The following is a 7265-nucleotide window of genomic DNA, read 5'->3' as shown; positions in this document are numbered from 1 at the left end:
TGAACTGTCAATGTAGAATACAAATTGATGAAATCCATTAATTTCCCCCAAATTGAGTATACGTCAATCACTTGAACATTTCCCCCCTTCCACCGTCCATTTGCCTGTGATTTTAACTTCACCAGTCAATTATCCCAATAGCCACAGCCGGAACGATCACTGTGATTGGTCATTACTCCCCGCTGAAGCGGTCGTTACGGTGAGTAATGACGAAGTCACTTACCTCCATACCTGCTGCGAGAGGGTCTTCACTAACGACTCCTCCCCCCCCACACCTGCTAGAGCCAGGGAACTGTGATGGGTGGCACGAGGTGTGACGCTGGGGTTAGAGAAGGACACGGTATATATGCAGACTCTCCTCTCAGGACACGGCTAACACGGGCACAGCACTTGCGGACGAACAAATCAAGATTTGGGACACGGAGAAGTTGACACGGGAGAGATCCCTAGGCGTGTCCGCACTTCTTGAAGGGGTGTCTCGTCCGTGTCATCTTTTCTTGAAGGCGTGACTCGTCCGTGTCAGCGCTTCTTGAAGGCGTGTCTCGCCCGTGTCAGCGCTTCTTGAAGGCGTGACTATCCCCGTGTCAGCGCTTCTTGAAGGCGTGACTCGTCCGTGTCAGCGCTTCTTGAAGGCGTGACTCGCCCCGTGTCAGCGCTTCTTGAAGGCGTGACTCGTCCGTGTCAGCGCTTCTTGAAGGCGTGACTCGTCCGTGTCAGCGCTTCTTGAAGACGTGACTCCCCGTGTCAGCGCTTCTTGAAGGCGTGACTCCCCGTGTCAGCGCTTCTTGAAGGCGTGACTCCCCGTGTCAGCGCTTCTTGAAGGCATGACTCCCCGTGTCAGCGCTTCTTGAAGGCGTGACTCCCCGTGTCAGCGCTTCTTGAAGGCATGACTCCCCGTGTCAGCGCTTCTTGAAGGCATGACTCCCCGTGTCAGCGCTTCTTGAAGGCATGACTCCCCGTGTCAGCGCTTCTTGAAGGCATGACTCCCCGTGTCAGCGCTTCTTGAAGACGTGACTCCCCGTGTCAGCGCTTCTTGAAGGCATGACTCCCCGTGTCAGCGCTTCTTGAAGGCGTGACTCCCCGTGTCAGCGCTTCTTGAAGGCGTGACTCCCCGTGTCAGCGCTTCTTGAAGGCATGACTCCCCGTGTCAGCGCTTCTTGAAGGCATGACTCCCCGTGTCAGCGCTTCTTGAAGGCGTGACTCCCCGTGTCAGCGCTTCTTGAAGGCGTGACTCCCCGTGTCAGCGCTTCTTGAAGGCGTGATTTCGCCTTCATTTTCAAATTCGAAATTTCCAATCAATTTGCACATTTGTTCCGAATTCAAAGTCTTTGTGGACCCCGCTGCTATAACTGAGAAAGCTCACAGATTTTCAGTCATCATTCAGTGGGTAATATTCTACCAACCTGCAGGGATGGTTGTAGGCTTGTAGGCAGTTGTGGTGGTGATGTGGGTGGTGAAATCTATCAGTAGCTACCTCTCAGTATCTAGGGATATGCGAGGTTTGGCTTCTTGTACCTGTTACGTTGTAATTTTACTAATATGTAGTTTGAATTCTTTGTCGAACATGGCTTTAAGTTTGTGGATTGTGGTGGCTTCCACACAGCTGCTTCTTTCAGTACATTCCACTGGTTGACTGCTCGTTAAAGGAACGATATTAACTTACATTTCTAAGACTCATTTGCATGTCCAGATTCCATCTATGTCCTTTAATCCTACTTTCACTGAGTTTAATGAGGGTGTCCTCGTCTACTTTGTCTATTGCACTCAGGATTTTGTGTGTTGTGATCTTGTCCCCCTCCCCCCCCTTCTGTTCTATCCTCTTTAGCTGTGAGATCTGATTCCCTTAACTTATCCTCGTAACGTTGCTATCCCTGCACTGCCATTAATCATGTTGCAAGCTCAGGACTTGTTGCATTTTCCTTTATACCGGTCGGCTGAGCGGACAGCACGCTGGACTTGTGATCCTGTGGTCCTGGGTTCGATCCCAGGCGCCGGCGAGAAACAATGGGCAGAGTTTCTTTCACCCTATGCCCCTGCTACCTAGCAGTGTAATAGGTACCTGGGTGTTAGTCAGCTGTCACGGGCTGCTTCCTGGGGGGTGGAGGCCTGGTCGAGGACCGGGCCGCGGGGACACTAAAAAAGCCCCGAAATCATCTCAAGATAACCTCAAGATGCTTCACAAGGTGCGGATTTTGCCTTGTGGAAGTGCACTTGTTAGATTCCTCCAGCTTGAAACCACGTGTCTGACTGTGACTCTCTGTTTCCCGTCCTTTAGGTACTCCCTTACCCAGTTCAGTGTTTTGTTTGGTATCCCAGTCTGCTGCTCCATCTTGAAGATCAGCCTTACAGTAAGAACGGTATCAAATGTGTTTTTTTTTTTTTGACAGTTTTGACAGATAAAACAGTCTTATTTTAGTATTCTTGGCATTGAACTCGATGAAGTTTGTCAGGCACGACGTTTTCTTTTTAAATTCATTTTGCTCTTTTCTTAGAAAGTTTGTTCTCTCTGGTGCCCCAAAATTAACAACCTAATTTGGGAAAAAATGGAAATGTTATCCCTTTAAAGATGGTGACAAAAGTATCACTTTTGACCCTGAATTATAGAACAGTGTCACTGACAAGTGTCACTGACAAGTGTCACTGACAAGTGTCACTGACAAGTGTCACTGACAAGTGTCACTTACATGTGTCACTGACAAGTGTCACTGACAAGTGTCACTGACAAGTGTCACTTACAAGTGTCACTTACAAGTGTCACTTACAAGTGTCACTGACAAGTGTCACTTACAAGTGTCACTTACAAGTGTCACTTACAAGTGTCACTGACAAGTGACACTGACAAGTGTCACTGACAAGTGTCACTGACAAGTGTCACTGACAAATGTCACTGACAAGTGTCACTGACAAATGTCACTGACATGTGTCACTTACAAGTGTCACTGACAAGTGTCACTGACAAAGTGTCACTTACATGTGTCACTGACAAGTGTCACTGACAAGTGTCACTGACAAGTGTCACTGACAAGTGTCACTGACAAGTGTCACTGACAAAGTGACACTGACAAGTGTCACTGACAAGTGTCACTGACAAGTGTCACTGACAAAGTGACACTGACAAGTGTCACTGACAAGTGTCACTGACAAGTGTCACTTACATGTGTCACTTATATATCACAATTGGCTGTAATTTAATGACTTTTTCTACTCCCCGTTTTAAATATTGGGAAATGTTTCCGTTTTTTTCCAGAATTTGGGGAGATTTCCTGTCTTTATTTTATTTTATTTTATTTTAAAACCACTTTATTTATTTTATTTTAAAACACTTTTATTTATTTGTTTTATTTTAAAAACACTTACTTAAATGGTAACAACACATCTCGGTACCTTTTTTCAATAGCAATGTTGATATTGTGTGATTTCATTAATTTTTCATTAATTTATTTCATTAGATTTCATTATTATTATTTCATTATTTTATTATTATTTCATTATTTCATTAGATTACATTAGATTTCATTAATTTATTGTGTGATTTCATTAATTTTGTTGCATCCCCCCCCCCTCCCCCGGGAAGTTATTTTACCTCACCTAAATCGATTATGCCATTTTAATTTTGCCCTTTCATTTTGCATCCTTGATACCCCCCCCCCCCCCCCTTTGTATTTTTTTTCAAAAGACCTGAAAGTTTCTGTTGAGTTCCTCACACATTTCCTTGTCATTTTCTGATATAATGTTCTCCTGGTTCTCTAATCTGATCACAAGGTCAACTACTGCTGTGTTCTCCTCCTTGTTCTCCATAGAACAGCTTTGGTTCCAGAGGAAGGAAACTATCAGGAGAAATCGCCAAGCCATCTGGACTGTATGGCACTTGGAAGGGATCAGGATAAGGATTTGGGATGAGACTGGGATGAAAGGAATTGTGCCCAACCACTTGGGCGGTCGGGGATTGAATGCCGACCTGGATGAAGCGAGACCGTCGCTCTACCGTTCAGTGTACCTCTGGATGATCTCCCTCCATCATTGTGGGGGTGGTGATAAGGGTGGCAGAGATTAAGGTAAGGTAAAGGTAATATGGTTGTACATGGACATAAAAACGACAGTAAGCTCGAACTCACAGAGTGAACGCCGCGAGATGACGACGGGATTGACAACATTCCAGTGAACGCTTCGACGAAGTTTAATGCTACTTCAAGCCCGCGAGATGGTTCTAGTGAACTCCTCATTGAACTCGCACCCTGAACGCATCGGAACGACCGGACACACTCCTTAAATCCGCCATAGTGCCCGAGCGAACGCCTCGAGCGAATAACGTGAGCAGCGAGCGGATATTTTCTCCTTTATCTGCCTCGCCAGGCTCTTCAACACTGACTCAAGCTGCCCGATTGTTGCTGCTCGGGTTGGGGAAGGTAGAGTGTCCTCACTCACTCACTCACTCACTCACTCACGGTCGGCCGAGCGGTCGGTCGGCCGTAACATGGGAGCCGGTCGGCCGAGCGGACAGCACGCTGGACTTGTGATCCTGTGGTCCTGGGTTCGATCCCAGGCGCTGGCGAGAAACAATGGGCAGAGTTTCTTTCACCCTATGCCCCTGTTACCTAGCAGTAAATTAGGTACCCGGGTGTTAGTCAGCTGTCACGGGCTGCTTCCTGAGGGTGGAGGCCTGGTCGAGGACCGGGCCGCGGGGACACTAAAAAGCCCCGAAATCATCTCAAGATAACCTCAAGATAGATAACCTCACTCACTCACTCACTCACTCACTCACTCACTCACTCACTCACTCACTCACTCACTCACTCACACCTTCGACCTGACTTGAACTCAGCGGACTTCGACTACTTTCCTGCTATTGCAAACCTCTTTCGACTATGGCCAACTATTTCTTGTCAACTTCCTCTGCATCTCCGTCGTTCTCGCAAGCTTAACCAATTTTTAATGACCTCGGAAGGCTACTTCTGGCCTGGTTCGAAATAATGTTGACCTAATTCAACATATTCCTCAACCTCTCCCGAGCTCTTTTAAAGTCTTTCACTACCTTCGTAGATGGTTATCGACGATGCAAAGACCCAACGTAGGCCGGGAAAGACTCCAAGTCTTTCCTGGGCTCTCTAAACCTTCTGTATCGGTACGCACCCTACCTTTTCTCACCTTGTTCAACGGAACTTCGAGCACTCCTGACTTTGGGCAACGTTACCGGAGATCTCCAGACTTTGTGCAACACAAACGGGGACTCACCTAATCTTGCACAACGGAATCAGCCCTCTAACGGCCCACCGAAACTTGCTTCTCCTCAAATGATTCCAATTCCTGACATTTTCTTAAATTACTCCTAAATTTTCATAAATTTGTCTTGATAGTTCTGGTAAAATATGTTACAATCTGCTTCTTCTTTCCTTTACTCTTCTCTCTCTCTTTATTTCTCACCTACCAGTCCTTTCTCTCTCTCTCTCTCTCTCTCTCTCTCTCTCTCTCTCTCTCACATAGCCTGACATGGTTCAACTCGACTCGTCTCCAGGCGCTATTCACAGGTTGGATTCTGCATAATTTTGGAAATGGCAGAGCCTTTGTGTTTGAGGGAGAGCTGAAGACTCAGTGTTGCTGCAGGTGGGACCAGTGGTGGAGCCTCAGTGTTGCTGCAGGTGGGACCAGTGGTGGAGCCTCAGTGTTGCTGCAGGTGGGACCAGTGGTGTAGCCTCAGTGTTGCTGCAGGTGGGGGCAGTGGTGTAGCCTCAGTGTTGCTGCAGGTGGAGCCAGTGGTGTAGCCTCAGTGTTGCTGCAGGTGGGACCAGTGGTGTAGCCTCAGTGTTGCTGCAGGTGGGACCAGTGGTGTAGCCTCAGTGTTGCTGCAGGTGGGGGCAGTGGTGTAGCCTCAGTGTTGCTGCAGGTGGGGGCAGTGGTGTAGCCTCAGTGTTGCTGCAGGTGGGGGCAGTGGTGGAGCCTCAGTGTTGCTGCAGGTGGGACCAGTGGTGTAGCCTCAGTGTTGCTGCAGGTGGGGGCAGTGGTGTAGCCTCAGTGTTGCTGCAGGTGGGACCAGTGGTGGAGCCTCAGTGTTGCTGCAGGTGGGACCAGTGGTGGAGCCTCAGTGTTGCTGCAGGTGGGACCAGTGGTGTAGCCTCAGTGTTGCTGCAGGTGGGGGCAGTGGTGTAGCCTCAGTGTTGCTGCAGGTGGAGCCAGTGGTGTAGCCTCAGTGTTGCTGCAGGTGGGACCAGTGGTGTAGCCTCAGTGTTGCTGCAGGTGGGACCAGTGGTGTAGCCTCAGTGTTGCTGCAGGTGGGGGCAGTGGTGTAGCCTCAGTGTTGCTGCAGGTGGGGGCAGTGGTGTAGCCTCAGTGTTGCTGCAGGTGGGGGCAGTGGTGGAGCCTCAGTGTTGCTGCAGGTGGGACCAGTGGTGTAGCCTCAGTGTTGCTGCAGGTGGGACCAGTGGTGGAGCCTCAGTGTTGCTGCAGGTGGGGGCAGTGGTGGAGCCTCAGTGTTGCTGCAGGTGGGGATCAGTGGTGGAGCCCCAGTGTTGCTGCAAGTGGGACCAGTGGTGTAGCCTCAGTGTTGCTGCAGGTGGGACCAGTGGTGGAGCCTCAGTGTTGCTGCAGGTGGGGGCAGTGGTGTAGCCTCAGTGTTGCTGCAGGTGGGGGCAGTGGTGGAGCCTCAGTGTTGCTGCAGGTGGGACCAGTGGTGTAGCCTCAGTGTTGCTGCAGGTGGGGGCAGTGGTGTAGCCTCAGTGTTGCTGCAGGTGGGACCAGTGGTGTAGCCTCAGTGTTGCTGCAGGTGGGGGCAGTGGTGGAGCCTCAGTGTTGCTGCAGGTGGGGGCAGTGGTGTAGCCTCAGTGTTGCTGCAGGTGGGACCAGTGGTGTAGCCTCAGTGTTGCTGCAGGTGGGGGCAGTGGTGTAGCCTCAGTGTTGCTGCAGGTGGGGGCAGTGGTGTAGCCTCAGTGTTGCTGCAGGTGGGGATCAGTGGTGGAGCCTCAGTGTTGCTGCAGGTGGGGGGAGTGGTGTAGCCTCAGTGTTGCTGCAGGTGGGACCAGTGGTGGTGGCTCTCGTGAAATTCTTCTGTGGTAGCAAGGGAAGGGTTAAAATTCCCTTTGAACAATATCTTGAGGTTATCTTGAGATGATTTCGGGGCTTAGCGTCCCCGCGGCCCGGTCCTCGACCAGGCCTCCTTTTTGCTACGTATCCCGTAGCAGCTGTCTAACTCCCAGGTACCTATGTATTTTAGGTGAACAGGGCCATCAGGGGGGAAAGAAACTCTACCCATTTGTTTCCACCTCCACCGGGGA

The sequence above is a fragment of the Procambarus clarkii genome, chromosome 14 (genome assembly GCF_040958095.1).
Source record: "Procambarus clarkii isolate CNS0578487 chromosome 14, FALCON_Pclarkii_2.0, whole genome shotgun sequence".
NCBI classification, from domain to species: Eukaryota; Metazoa; Arthropoda; class Malacostraca; order Decapoda; family Cambaridae; genus Procambarus; species Procambarus clarkii.
Note: the sequence above shows the minus strand (reverse complement) of the source record.